Below are 15,269 nucleotides of genomic sequence, written 5' to 3' on the forward strand. Positions count from 1 at the left end.
ATAAAACCTTCATGTGCTTTTGGTGCAAATTTTGAATTGTGATGAGGATCTCTAATCCAACATTTAGCACCGAAGACTTTGAAATAACTTACATTGGGTTTCTTATCAGTGAGGAGTTCATAGGCAGTCTTTTTGAAGAATTTGTGAAGATATACTCTATTGATGATGTGGCACGCAGTATCAATTGCCTCAGTCCAGAAACGACGAGGCGTTTTGTATTCATCAAGCATAGTGCGAGCCATCTCAGCAAGAGTCCTGTTCTTGCGCTTCATGACGCCGTTATGCTGAGGAGTATAAGGAGCAGATAACTCATGAGTAATACCAAGTTCATCAAGATAGTCATCGAGACCAGAATTCTTGAACTCAGTGCCATTGTCACTTCTGATGTGCTTGATCTTCACACCAAAGTTGGTTGAAGCCCTCGAGGAAAATCGTTTGAAGACTTCCTGCACTTCATGTTTGCAAGTAACAAGGTGTACCCATGTGTAGCGAGAATAATCATCAACAATAACAAAGCCATATTGAGATGCTTCATTTGAAATAGCAGAATAATGATTAGGACCAAAGAGATCCATGTGAAGCAATTCAAATGGGCGAGTGGTGGTCATGATAGTCTTCACTGGATGCTTGGCCTTGGTCATCTTCCCAGCTTCACAGGCTCCGCATAGGCGATCCTTGAGGAATTTGACATTCTCGATGCCAATGACATGCTTCTTCTTCGCAAGCGTGTGCAAATTCCTCATGCCTGCATGACCAAGTCATCGATGCCAGAGCCAGCCTTCTGAAGCTTTTGCAAGTAAGCACACGGCTGGTTGTGGTCCTCTAGAGAAATCAACAATATACAGGTCTCCTCTCCTAAAGCTTTCAAAGACTTTGGAATTGTCAGCTTCCATAACCACAACACAACGGTACTTGCCAAAAACAACAACCATATCAAGATCACAAAGCATTGAGACAGACATAAGGTTGTATCCTAAGGACTTAACAAGCATGACTTTGTCCATGTGTCGATCCTTTGTAATCGCAACCTTACCTAGACCCAATACCTGACTTTTGCCTTTGTCAGCAAAGACGATATGCTTCAGATGCGATGGAGATAATGGAGCATCCATCAATAGATTCTTGTCACCAGTCATGTGGTTTGTACATCCACTATCGAGGACCCACTCAGTGGCTTTGGGTTGATCATCCTGCAGATGAATTCGTGCAACTTACAAACTCATATACTTCATCAGTGAAGAATATGACATCAATTCATTAGATCAATTTCATCAAGTAAAAGAACTGATAAAGCAATATGAGGACGTGAGAAATGAAAGTTCATTTCTTCATGATTAGCCTGTGTCCTATCAGGCATACTTAGGTCTCCAGCAAATTCTTCAGACGATTATGTATGTCTGGAGACCTGACCCTGCAGAAGAGATTAGTTCTTTTTCTTCACCACCCACATCTGAAGGGGTGGCAAAGAGTTCATCACTCTACGAGCTCCATACGAGAAGGATGGCATAGAAGCCAGTCCATTTCATTTCACATAAGAGGGGTTAGAGTAAGCATAAGAGTATGCAGAGAAATTCTTCGAGGACTTATAGACGTAATGATTTGAAGAATAATGCACATATCCATAATCCTTAGATCTTCCCTGCGAAACAGACGGGTTAGCACGATGATGTTCATATGAGGACTTTGATCCATATGAGGAATTTGGTCCGTATGAGGACTTGAATCCATATAAAGAATTTGGTCCATATGAAGAATTTGATCTGGGGTTCCTATTCTTCACAGGTGGCATCATGATGACATTCACCTGAAGATTTTCAAGGCATCTTTTGGGAACCCAGATTTTCTTCATAGGGGAGCCGTTCCTGCAGTTAGTGCCAACATATCTAGCAAATACTTCACCATTCTGATTTTTGAAAAGTTTATAGTTGGAGTCAATTGACTCATCATCAGAATGAGGAGATTCACATGCAAATCCAGATAAGTTAGATGGATCAACTGGAGGTCCCTTTGCAGCAACCCATGTAGTTTTGGGGCACTGCTCAGGCTTCCAATATGTACCATCAGCATTGAGTTTGCTCTCAAAGGCGATACCCTCTTTCCTAGGGTTCCTGTTGAGGATCTGCTTTTTAAGCACATCACAAAGAGCCTGATGCCCTTTGAGGCTTTTGTACATGCCTGTCATGTACAATTCCTTCAGCCCTGCATCGTCAGTGATACTAGCAATGTCCTCAGATGAGGAATTAGTGATAGCAGAGGCATGTGAAGAATTTGAAACATTAGCAGCATTTGAACATTCAAGTGAAGAATTAGCAGATTCACGTTCAATGCACTTCAAGCATGGAGGAACAAATTCTTCCTGAGAAGCGTTGATTTGTTGAGCAAGTAATGAATCGCGCTCCTTCTGAAGATCTTCATAACTCACTCTTAGCTTCTCAAGGTCTTGCTTTCTTTGAAGAAATTCATAAGAAAGCTTCTCATGATCGGATAAGAGAGTGTTATGATGACTTTGAAGATTGTCAAACCTAGTCTGAAATCTCTGAAGATTTTCAGTCAGGGCTTTAGTGCGATCCAATTCTTCACCCAACATATCATCACTTTTGTCTAGCATGTTTTGAACCTTTTCTAAAGCCCTTCGTTGTTTTACAGCAATCTTAGCAAGTTTAGAATAGCTGGGCTTAAGATTTTCATCAGATTCATTCTCACTTGATTCAGATGAGGTATATTTGAGTACCTTGGCACCCTTTGCCATGAAGGAGTAGGTGGGAGCGTAGTCATCATCCCCTTCATCAGCTTTGTTGGTGAGGTTATTTTCTTCAGTGTTGAAGATAGACTTGCTGATGAATGCAGTAGCGAGAGCTAGGCTTGCCACTCCGGATTCGGACTCCTTAGATGACTCCTCTTCCTCATTTTCTTCAGATTCAGCCTCAGAGTCCATTTCCTTGCCAATGAATGCCCTGGCCTTCTTGGAGCTGCTCTTCTTGTGATATGAAGGCTTTGAGGATTTTGTGGATTTCTTCTTTTTCTTCCCATCATCAGAATTGTAATCCTTGTATTTCTTCTTCTTTGATTCCTTTTCCCATTGAGGACAATCTTGAATGTAATGTCCAGGCTTCTTGCATTTGTGGCAGAGCCACCTCTTGTAGTCACTTGATGAGGAATCACTGCTCCTTGAGGGTCTCCCAAAGTGACCACGTCTTGAGAACTTTTGGAACTTCTTCACAAGCAGAGTCAGATCATGGCTTAGTTCTTCAGGATCACCAAGGCTGCTACCAGAGTCTTCATCTTCGGACTCAGATATGGCCTTGGCCTTCAGTGCACGTGTTCTGCCATAGCTTGAACCATAGAGATCTCTCTTTTCAGCAAGTTGGAACTCATGAGTATTTAGCCTTTCGAGAATATCAGCAGGATCAAGTGACTTGTAATCAACACATTCTTGTATCATCAATGCCAGAGTGTCAAATGAGGAATCAAGCGATCTCAGCAATTTCTTCACCACCTCATGGTCGGTGATGTCAGTGGCACCAAGTGCTTGAAGCTCATTTGAGATGTCAGTGAGGCGATCGAAGGTTTGTTGAACATTTTCATTGTCGAGTCTTTTGAAGCGCTTGAAGAGATTGCGAAGAACATCAACTTGAGAGTCACGCTGAGTTGAGACTCCTTCATTCACTTTGGACAACCTGTCCCAGATAAGCTTCACTGTCTCCAAACTACTCACTCTGCCATACTGTCCTTTGCTTAGATGGCCACATATGATATTCTTCGCTTGAGAGTCGAGTTGCTTGAATCTCTTCACATCAGCAGCATTCAAAGAAGGTGTGACTGAGGGAACACCATTTTCCACAACATACTAGAGATTGTTATCAATTGCTTCCAGATGCATTCGCATCTTATTCTTCCAGTAGGGGTAGTCTGTCCTATCGAAGGTAGGACACCCAGCAGAGACCTTGATCATACCTGCGGTCGACATAACTAAAACTCCAGGCAGTTAAACCGAAATCACATAGAACAAGGGAGTACCTTGCTCTGATACCAATTGAAAGTGCATTATATCGACTAGAGGGGGGGTGAATATGCGATTTTTATGAAATTCTTCACTGAGGAATTTGCTGGTGAGGAAATTCCTTAGCGAAGAACTACCAGCAGTGGAATGAGTACTCAAAAGTAAACATAACAGAATACAAGCATAGTCATCATGATGAAAGGAAGACAGGCACAGAGTACAGAAGCGTAAACACAGGATAACACAGGATGAAGACAAACAGACTGAAGAAATTGAACTGAGGAAATTGAGAAATTCTTCAGTCAAAGTCTTCAAACACAGATATGAACAAGCACACAACACAGTTATGAGGAAATGAAAGAGTTGAGAAAATAGAACCAGTAAGCTTGGTGAAGACAATGATTTGGTAGACCAGTTCCAACTGCTGTCTCAGTTGTACGTCTGGTTGGAGCGGCTGAGTATTTAAACTCGAGGACACACAGCCCCAGACACCCAGTCCTAAACACGCAGCTCAGGACACCCAGTCCTCACCGTATTCTCCTTGAACTAAGGTCACACAGACCTCGTCCAATCACTCATGGTAAGTCTTCAAGCGACTTCCAAGCCTTCACAAACTCGGTCACTCGGCGATCCACAATTCCTCTTGGATGCTCTAGACCATGACGCCTAACCGTCTGGAAGAAGCACAGTCTTCAAAGGTAACAAGCGCCGGATCCACGCAAGATCAATCTCTTCAGTGATGCTCAATCACTTGGGGTTTGTAGGTGTTTGGGTTTTGGGTTTTTGGTTTTTCCTCACTTGATGATTTTCGCTCAAAGTCCTCAGAGGATGGGTTGCTCTCAAATGACAAGTGTCAGTTTCTCACGGAGCAGCCAACCAGCTAGTGGTTATAGGGGGCTTCTATTTATAGCCTAGGGAGCAGCCCGACATGATAAGACATAAATGCCCTTCAATGATATGACCGTTAGGTGGATAGATATTTTGGTACAGCTGGCGCATAGCACAACAACGGTTGGAATTTTGAGTAGCAAAATCCTCAGGGCTATCATGTTCCTCACTGTGTAGGAAATACGCACTGGCAAATTACTCCTCAGTCAGAACAAATTCTTCAGAGACCAGACGAACTTCGTCTCTGTCATTGAAGAATATGACTGGACTGTATGAGATTTCCAATGGCTTCACTCGAAGGGATTGGTAGGTGTAGGATTTTGAGTTGAGCATCACATGGAAATTTTTCCTTAGTATTTCCTCGACCCCCTTTAACAGTATGGTGTTTCCTATGACTCAAGAAAGAGAAATTGAAACTATGAAAACAAAAGTCTTCACGCTTTATGTTCCTCGAATGAATACCAAGTCTTCAAGGTCACATCATTTTCTTCACTTTCGAAGTCTTCAGAAAGTCTTCAGAATACCAAAGTCTTTAGACAAAGAACTTCATTTTTAGGGGTCGACTTTCTCTGTAAATATCAAACTCCTCATAGACTTATAGACCTGTGTACACTCATAAACACATTAGTCCCTTAACCTATAAGTCTTCAATACACCAAAATCACTAAGGGGCACTAGATGCACTTACACTATGAATATTATTTGAATCTTCTCTGAATTCTTATATGCATGATTTTACATCTTTGTTTTTCCCTTTGAATTATCGGTTTGGTTTGGCCAACTAGATTGGTTTTTCTTGCAATGGGAGAGGTGCTTAGTTTTGGGTTCAATCTTGCGGTGTCCTCACCCAGCGACAAAGTAGGGGTACTGTCGTGGTTTTGTCATGGCAGATGTCCTAGAGAAAGGACTTAGTCGTGGAGCCATCGCGACGGGTTAGCTTGAAGGGGTTAAAGCGGACACAGGGACGCAAGAGAGTTTATACTAGTTCGGCCCCATCGATGAAGGTAAAAGCCTACATCTAGTTGTGATTGAATTGATGGGGTTTCGATGACTAGGGAGCAAACAAGCTTCGCCTATGTCTCGAGTTGTTGTCTGTCGTCCTTGAACCGCCGCCGGGTCGTCCCCTTATATACACGGGTGACGCCTGTCGGTTCACAGAGTCCCAACACCAGTCGATATTCGTATCCGGGTTGGTCTCTCCTTATTCCTAACTTACAATACAAGTTTATATACAAATACCGGTTTACAGCTACAAGTCTTGAACCGACTACGGGCCTTAGGCCCTCATCTACCTTCTTGGGCTTTAGCACTCTTGAACTACTGATGAAGTTGACCCGGCCCAGATAGGCCAGTTTACGCCCAGCAGTAATATCCCCAACATTAGGCCCTAGATTGATTTGAACGGGTTCATGTCAATCCTTTAACAAAAGCTTCATCTTCAACATCTTCTCATAAATTGGTAAACCGCCATGATGTCATCTTCTCTGATTGCTGTAAACCGGAGTGACGTCACCTGTCATAACGAAGCTATCCATTATGCTTCTTTGTTTAATAGATCTGTGGAAATCGAGGCGACAGCTCCGTTTTGTGGCCCCTTGATTGTCGCGCCTGACACATGTCCTTTTGCCTTATAAATAGGACCGAAGGGTCATTTCCTTTCTCTTTCCCTTCGGCCCCTTCTGCTTCATCTTCCTCGCATCGCCCAGCTTCAAAGCTCCGCCGCCACCGTCGACCTCTGCCTCAACCTTGGCCGCTGCATCAACCTGGGTGCACCAGAGCATCACGGCAACCTTCCGCGTCTTCCTCAGCTCCGGTAAATCTTCTATCCTTTCCCCCGCAGATCTGCTCTAGGGTTTCACAGTTCTTCAGTGTTCATCGTCTGCCTCTTGCTCATACGATAGATCTTTAGATGAATCCGCGAATCTTTATTCTGTGCAATGGTAGTTGTTTAACCTTCGCCTTCACTTACGCATCTCAAAACCATAGATCTATATGTACGTTTTGCTCATTGATTCGGTACTGCTCCTTTTGAACCTCTGAATATTTATCTCTTTTCTGAACTTGCTTCAGATCCAACACTGTAGAGAAATCTTGTGAAATCTGTTTCTGAATACTTATCCATCCGCAATCTCAGCTGTTTCAATGCTTAGATCAGGCGGTTTAACCTTGTAGAAAAATTTGCCAAACCGGTATATACCATTAGTCCCCTTGTTGAACCGCCAGATGTTGTTGCTTCATAAAACTCCGGTTCAGATAGATCTGTCTCCAATTTAACATTGCACATACCAATGTACCTTAATCAATGCATTTTTGAACCGGGATATTCTACCTTGTAGATTTCATCATGGCCAAGCAAGTATATGAATGCAATTGGGTTCCTTCTCGCGTTACAGAGGCTCAGCTGGACGATTTAGTCCTGATCGGTGCTTTAGGGAGAAAAGATACCATCCATTGGAGGGCTCCTGGCAAAGAATGCCCTCCCACACCTCAAGAAGGAGAGGTCGTTGTTTTCGTAGATCACTTAGCCCGGGGCTTTAAGCCGCCCGGTTCTAAATTTTACCAGGATGTTTTAGCCGATTTCCAACTCCATCCACAAGACACTGGCCCCAACTCTGTTACAAATATGTGTCACTTCCAAGTGCTCTATGAGGCGTTCTTTCAAGAGGAGCCCACAATGGAATTGTTCAGAGACCTTTTCCATCTAAACCATCGTACTGAGTTTACTGACGGCTCCAATACGGAGTTGGGTGGCGTGGTGATCCAGAAAAGGAAAGAGGTCACATACCCTCACGCCAAACTGCACAGCCACCCCAAAGAGTGGAATCAGACATGGTTCTATTGCAAAGACACCTCCCCTGCTGGTGAGAATCCCTTGCCTGGCTTTCGTCCGGAGCGGCTCAGCAATACACACCCTTTTCCGCAAAGATTGACTGCCCAGGAGAGAAGCAAATATGCTCCTCAACTGTCGAAGCACAGAGCCTTTATGGCCAACGGTTTAACAGGGGTTGATATCGCTCGCTGTTGGATATCATGGAGCATACTGCCCCTTAGTCAGCGCTCCGGTTTGATGTGCGAGTATACCGGCAGTGTTGATGACCCACTGCGACATTCCAAAATCCAGCTCGCCGATGAAGAAATCATAGAGGCTGTGAATAAGATGCTGAATGAACCGGAACACATCTGTGCTAAAAACGGCCTGCTTCCCTTCTGTGCTACCAACAAACCGCCAGCTGTAAGACTTTGATTTTTCTTTTTGCTGAATCTATTATTGATATATCTGGTCATTGTTTAATATGAGTGTCTGTGTAATCAGGGCAATGATCTGTTTTGGAGCAAGAAACTTCCGTAGGAGAAACCAGAAAAACCAGACAAACTGGAAAGAGCAACCCGGCAAAAGACTAAAGCTGTGAAGAAGACTGCCCACAGGAAAAGAACCACTGCATCCTCTAATCCTGCCCCTGATGATGATGTGGATAATCCGGACCTTGAGGTAGAGCTTGACTCACTTGGCTTATTTTTCATGTGTCTTATTGATGATGATATTTGTCAGGATGATGCCGAAGCCAGCCACGCTGATGCTGCAGAGGTAATTATTCTCTCTTCCGATTCAGAACCTTTTTCTTCACTAAAAATCCGCCAGGCAAACCGGAAAGTTAAATTTTCTCATCCTCTTGCTTATTTGGATCCCAAATTTCTTATGAAGATCCAACAGCACGAAGCTCGTCACACAACCGGCACAGCGGCCAGGTAGTTATCTCCGCCGGTTTACCGAACAGTCCGGTTCGGAAACGCCATTCAGAGGTCTCTAATTTGCTTGTCAGTGCTTGTCCTAAAGTGGACTGCTTTCGTCAACCTCTTAATCCATCTGACTCCGATTACCAGGTTACTTCCCACTCATCTTCTGGCGAGTCATCGGCTACTCAGCTGCCACCACTCAAAACGGTGCTTGGGTAAGCTATACTTATCATAATATTTGCAGCACATCGCCTTGGAACGTATGCTGTATTTGATTTTGTTATTCCTTTCAGGGCCAAACCTAGGCCAAGCAAGAAGGTTCGCCTGGACAAAGCGACCGAAGAAGATGCCGTCCTTGAACCGGGCAAGACACCAGATCTTGAAGCGGCTATTCCTGAGGATATACCCAATGATCCACCACAGCAAGACGGCGATCTTATTGCTGAAGAGAGACCTATTGATGCCTCAAGTCCTGTCAATCAGCCCACAAGCTCCATCCGGATTGAGAAATCCACCGGTCCAGCAAAGCCTACTGACAAGCCAACAGCCCCAGTGCAAACCGGCGATACCAAGGACGATGAGGTTGTCATTACTGGCACTGGCCATACCGACCCAAGCAATCCTGTCGCTTTGTCCAAACATTCTGCCAAGGAAGAATTTGCTGCCTTTGGCAAAGGCAAGTGGAATGCTGATCTGGCGACTTACGCTGCTCTGAACGCCCAAGATATCCATTCCGGCTACCTGAACCGACTGTATAATAGTTGTGACTATGAAGCCAGTCTGGTTAATATGATGAAAGATAAATATGAGGTAACTTCCATATGCTCTTTCCTGCTTGTATGCTTCAATTCTTGCTGACTCTCCTAGCCCCAAGGGTCGGTTTGTAATCTTCTTTCAAACTGGGACTTACTAATATAAATCTTAATGCTTTGAAATTCGCTGATGTAGCCCCCAAGGGCCGGTTCAACTTAACGTAGTTAAACTGGTACTTTAAGTAATTGAGATTGCCGCATCAGAATATATACGAGGAAATAGCCATTAGCCCCCAAGTGCCAAGTTGAATACTTGTATTGATCTTGGGACTTTGTAAGCAATTGAAAGATGAAGATCGAATATGCATTAGCCCCCAAGTGCCAAGTGCATAACTTGTTATGTGGTTGGTACTTCAATCCTTGTACCGTTTTGTTGAAGCATATAACTGTCTGCATGCAGGCTGAGCTGAAGATGAAAGAAAGCCAAGTCGCCGATCTCCAAGAAAACCTGAAAACCCAACAAGCTGAAACCTCCAAAGAAAAAGAGGAATTAGCCAGCGCTTTAAGCGCCATGGGACAGCTTAAGGAGAACTTCAAGAAGAAGCGGGCGGATTGGGCCACTGAAAATTACGCTTTAATCAAACGAGCAGAGGATGCCGAGGCTGCACTAAAACCGGTGGTGGATGAACTGACCAGCATAAAGCGACACGTGCATGCCATGACCACTGCTATCTTTGGTAAGCCAGTTTGACTTCTGAATTGACTCGGCCTTCTTACAGAGCTACCGGTTTAACCCTTTATGATATTTCAGGGACACACATTGGTCACTTGGGGTCAGATGTGCGGAAGAAATTGAAAGCCGCCTATACGTTGGTCGAACGACTGTACACTGGTGCACAGCGGATCATCTGTACCGCATCTGTCGGATTTCGGGTTCCGGTAGACCCTTGAGGTTCGAACACTGGGGTGCACGCGGAGATTTCGCCTCCTACCTACCTGCACCCCTCTGCCGTGCTAGGATCTGAACTAAGGAAAGAACAACACAAGAGACACAAGGTTTATACTGGTTCGGGCCACCGTTGTGGTGTAATACCCTATTCCAGTGTGTGGTGTGTGGATTGCCTCTTGGGCTGATGATGATGAACAATACAAGGAAGAACAGCCTCGCGAGGGTCTGTTCTTGGCTGAGGCGATGAACTGCTAGGAGGAGTTCAGCCACCTTTCTCTCTCTCTCTCTCTCTCTCTCTCTCTCTCTCTCTCTCTCTCTCTCTCTCTCTCTCTCGACCGACCGACCGACCGACCGAACCGGAACCCCCTTGCTGTGTGGGTGGCTGGTCCTATTTATAGAGGCCCTGGTCCTCTTCCCGAATATTGAGCGGGAAGGGAGCCAACAATGGCAGGCTAATTTGAAGGGGAACAGCAAGTATCAGCTATCCTGACAAAAGTAGTCTTCTCTTGCGCAAAGCTCTGGTGATGACGCCGTCTCGGGCTCCACGGTGACCTCCGTCTCGTAGTCCTCCTGGTCTTGGTCTCGTTGCACCGAAATGGCAACCTTTGCCTGATGCCTCGGTACTCCGTGGCTGCGCTTGCCCCCTTTGCACCAAAGAGGAAAGGAGGACACTGCGCGGGCTGGCACCCACCTGGCGCCCTGAGTTGTCATGGCTTGCGTCATGGGCACCTCGTGAGGTACCCCGCCTTGATCTCTCCGCCTCCTCATGAGCCAGCCTGACGAGGCCGTGCCTGAGGAAGCTTCGCGTCGTCCGCCTCGCGAGGCTTGGCCCCTCGCGAGGGTCTTGGGTTTGTGTTGGTGAAGATGGGCCGTGCTGGGCCCCCCTTTGAGCCACGCCGTAGGCCGCAGGCAGGCAAGTCTGGGGACCCCCGTTTCCAGAACGCCGACAGCAGCCCCCGGGCCCAAGGCGCGCCCGGACTTGGCCGTGCAGGGAGGCGGAAGGGCAAGAGCAAAGCGCCATGGGCCCTAACAGCCTGCGGCCTTGGGCGCCGCATGACGGTTGATTGGACGTGGGCGTCTCCACTTCCCCATGGTGCCTCGGCAACTGCACTGACTGGACAAGTCCCTGCATGCAAAACGGGTCATGATTACCTGCGATCGTGGAGGTTGGCGGTTGGCCTTCGCCGGCTATAAGTACGGGACGGCGTGCGCCCTTCCGGTTCATCTCCCCTTGCTTCTCCTTCTTCTTCATGGCCCCGTCAAGGAGGTTTTCGGCCGCGGAGAAGGGGAAGGCTTCCCAGGCAGAGCATGCCTCTCCCCTGCCCAAGCGCGGCCGAGGGCGCCCCCGCAAACATCCTGTGGCCACCATGGCAGCTTCCCGCGGCCGCGAGGACGCTTTCCAGCACGGTGGCGGGCGGATTGCTGCGGCCGGGGGGTGCGCTCCGGCTGCACGTCCCCCTATGCTGCGCTTTCGCGCTGCAGAGGTGCTGCTGGAGTTCGTCGTGTGGTGGCGGAGCCGACTAGCACCCGGCTCCCACTTCCTCGCTTCCTCCTCGGCGAGCTCCCGGCTGGTGCCCGGGTGGCCTCTGGCTTCAGGCCGACGGCTGCTGCAGCCGGGCCTCATGGGTTTCACTGGAGGTCTCCGCAGTCGGGAGCCTGGCCCTGGCCCGCGGTTGGCAGACGTTTGCCCGCGCGTGCGGCCTGGGCCGTCGGTGCACCCTATACTTCAGGTTCGACGGCGATGCCACCCTCTACGTGAGGGTGTTTGGGGAAGATGGTCGCCGCTGAGGGTGTTGCCCCGAGGGCGACGACCGCGGCTGGGAACCCGGCTCCGGCGATGATGGAGAGGACGGCGCTCGCGGGGCTGGCGGTGCTCAGGGTTCCTCAAGCTTCTCCAGTTCTTCTTCAGGCGGCGACTCTCCTAGTGGTGGCCGCAGCCAGCCCCCACGTCGTCATATCTGCTTGGGGGGTGGTGGCGCGTCCGCCCACCATCGAGCCCTGGTGATGCGCGAGAGGGAGTCCGCCTGAGCTCCGGAGGCAGCTCGGGCTTCCCTGCGGGCCGGTGCGAGGCGAGCCGCACCAGATTTGTTTTTTTCTCTTCCCTTTTCCTGCATAAAGAAGGACAGCAGTGTGGTGCCCCGTGGGGGCATGTATGGATGGATGGTTAATTATCGTTTTGCTTTCTTCATCGTACCTTCCGACTATGTGCCCGTGCGTGGATGGTTCCCGGCCCCAGCCGTGGGGGCGACCGACCCTGGCCCTGTGTTTGTGTCGCGGTGCCCGAGGGGCACGGACTAGAGGGGTGCTCCTGCAAGAGGCCCAGGTCGCGAACCCTTTGAGTGACTAGGATAGGAACATTCGCGAGGGCGCTCAGCTCTCCCCCTCGCGAGGCCTTGCGCAAGAGAAATTGAGGCAGGAGCATGAAAAGCCGAAGAACCGCGAGCCAAAGACGGCAACAACTTCAATAAAACTTCAAATGGAGAAGAACAAGCCAACTGCGGAAAGCAAATGAAAAGCCGCGTCCGGCACCTAGTCTAGTCTTCGACGTCTTCTCACCAGCGTGGAGCTAAGTGCTTCCACTGGGCATGGGAGGGAGCCCCAGGGCCTGAGGCCGACGCTCCTGAGACTCCGGGGCGTGTACAGCCCCAACTCATTATTACGTGAGAGCTTCACAGGCGTTCGCCTTGCTTCATAGGCTCCGGGCCTTTTCCGAAACGCGATAGCTTCACAGGCATTCGCCTTGCTTCACAGGCTCCGGGCCTTTTCCCAAACGCGATAGCTTCACAGGCATTCGCCTTGCTTCACAGGCTCTGGGCCTTTTCCAAAACACGATAGCTTCACAGGCATTCGCCTTGCTTCACAGGCTCCGGGCCTTTTCCAAAACGCAATAGCTTCATAGGCATTCGCCTTGCTTCACACGCTCCGGGCCTTTTCCCAAATGCGATAGTTTCACAGGCATTCGTCTTGCTTCACAGGCTCCGGGCCTTTTCCAAAACGCGATAGCTTCACAGGCGTTCGCCTTGCTTCACAAGCTCCGGGCCTTTTCCAAAATGCGATGGCTTCATAGGCGTTCGCCTTGCTTCACAGGCTCCGGGCCTTTTTAGGGGTAGAACCTCCGGAGGTGCTGGATGTTCCATGCGTTTTGGACCGGCACTCCCTCCTGAGTCTCGAAGCGCACTGAGTCAGGCCTGGAAACATGAACAACCTTGAACGGGCCCTCCCACATGGGAGAGAGCTTGTGCAGCCCTTCCCTGGAGAGGACCCGCCTGAGCATGAGGTCTCCTACCTCGAGTGTCCTAGGGCGGATGTTGCGGCAGTGATATCGCCGCAGCGCTTGTTGGTACCTCGCCGCTCGTAGCGCGGCTTCTCGGCGACGTTCCTCCCCCAGCACGAGGTCCATCCCCCGCATGGCGTCTTGTTGCGCCTCGTTGAACGCCAGGACCCGCGTGGAGCGACGTCTGACCTCGTGAGGGAGGACCGCTTTGGCTCCATAGACCAGGAAGAACGGGGTCTCCCCAGTCGGCTTGGTCGCGGTTGTGCGGATGGACCACAACACGGACTAAAGCTCGTCGTACCAACCTCTGCCACAGGCCTCCAGCTTCTTCTTGAACGTCCTGGTCTTGAGGCCCCTCAGGACCTCCGCATTGGCTCGCTCGGCCTGGCCATTGCTTCGGGGGTGCGCCACTGAAGCGTAGCATATCTGCGTTCCAAGGTTAGTACAGTATGTTTTGAAGAGATTACTGGTGAACTGCGAACCGTTGTCCGTGATGATGCGATTCGGCACCCCGAACTGGCTCACGATGCCCTTGATGAACTTGACCGCAGAACCCGTAGGAATGGTGCGGACAGCCTCCACTTCAGCCCACTTGGTGAACTTGTCTACAGCAACATAAAGGTAGCGGTAGCCCCCTCGCGCCCGAGGAAATGGACCCAAGATGTCGAGCCCCCAGACTGCGAATGGCCATGAAAGGGGGATAGTCTGCAAGCCCCCCGCTGGCTGATGGATCTGCTTGGCGTGGAACTGGCAGGCCTCACAAGCTTTCACTAGTTCAACGACGTCATTGAGCGCGGTGAGCCAATAAAACCCACTGCGGAACGCCTTGCCGACGAGGGTCCGTGACGATGAATGATGTCCGCACTACCCACCGTGTATATCTTCCAGTAGCTCCTTCCCTTGCTCCCTGGAGATGCAGTGCAGGGATACATTGTTTGGTCGCTTCCGGTAGAACTCTCCATCTCTGATGCAGTATGCCGTGGCCTGGCGTGCCACTCGCTCTGCTTCCTCCTCCTTCTCCGGCAGGGTCCCTTGCGTCAAGTAGCTCCGGAGCTCCGTGATCCAACATCCCTCCTGAGGTTCCATCATCAGGAGCAGGCGTGCTCCTGAGGCCGGGCCACAGGCCGGAGCTTCGGAGGCAGGTGGCTGGGGGAGCTCCTCCCGGGGCTAAGCCGTGTTTGATAGTGACGGCAAGGCTGAAGGCTTGAAGAGTCGTTCCTCGAAAACGCCAGGCTCCTGAGGTAACTGCCTGGACGCGCGTTTGGTGATGTCATCGGCCTCTTGATTGGTGCCACGGGGCACATGCTGCAACTCCAACCCCCAGAACTGCTTCTCCATCCCGCGGACCTCTGCAAGGTAGGCCTCCATGTGCTCATCCTTCGGCTCGTACACTTTGTTGGAGAAATTGACAAGGAGCTGTGAATCGCCCTTGATGGTGAGGCGTTTCACCCCCAGGGCAGCTGCGGCCTTCAAGCCCGCTATTAAACCTTCATACTCCGCTATATTGTTGGAGACCTTTTCTCCTTGCTGGAAACAAAGCTGCATGGTGTAATAGAGTTTGTCCTGGGTGGGCGATATAAGCACCGCCCCAGCCCCTGCGCCATGTCTGGAGAACGCCCCATCGAAGTACATGACCCAGCCTTCTGACGCCTCGCTTCCCAGGGACAGGGA

Source organism: Triticum dicoccoides, chromosome 4A (assembly GCF_002162155.2).
Source record: "Triticum dicoccoides isolate Atlit2015 ecotype Zavitan chromosome 4A, WEW_v2.0, whole genome shotgun sequence".
In the NCBI taxonomy this organism is placed as follows: domain Eukaryota; kingdom Viridiplantae; phylum Streptophyta; class Magnoliopsida; order Poales; family Poaceae; genus Triticum; species Triticum dicoccoides.